The sequence below is a fragment of the Morone saxatilis genome, unplaced genomic scaffold, assembly GCF_004916995.1.
Source record: "Morone saxatilis isolate NCDOM2014 unplaced genomic scaffold, NCSU_SB_2.0 Contig7, whole genome shotgun sequence".
Classification (NCBI taxonomy): Eukaryota; Metazoa; Chordata; class Actinopteri; family Moronidae; genus Morone; species Morone saxatilis.
The window spans coordinates 11,425,200-11,425,445 of NW_023340246.1; positions in this window are offsets into that span (position 1 = coordinate 11,425,200).

Below are 246 nucleotides of genomic sequence, written 5' to 3' on the forward strand. Positions count from 1 at the left end.
CTTCCACAGATCCATAAAGTCTCCGTGAAGGGCCAGATTCTGGAGAATGGCATGTCCATGGGGCCTGTTGAGAGACAAGATTCTTATTTAGCGCTTCAGTGTACAAAGTACAAGATGGGGAAAAAAAGAACATTTCTCTTTTTTTTATACACTGACATCAATCTCTTCATCTTTAATTTCACAGTTCTGAACCTTGTGAACTAAATGCACATCTTGATAACTGACCTGACTTCGGCGGCAGCGTCC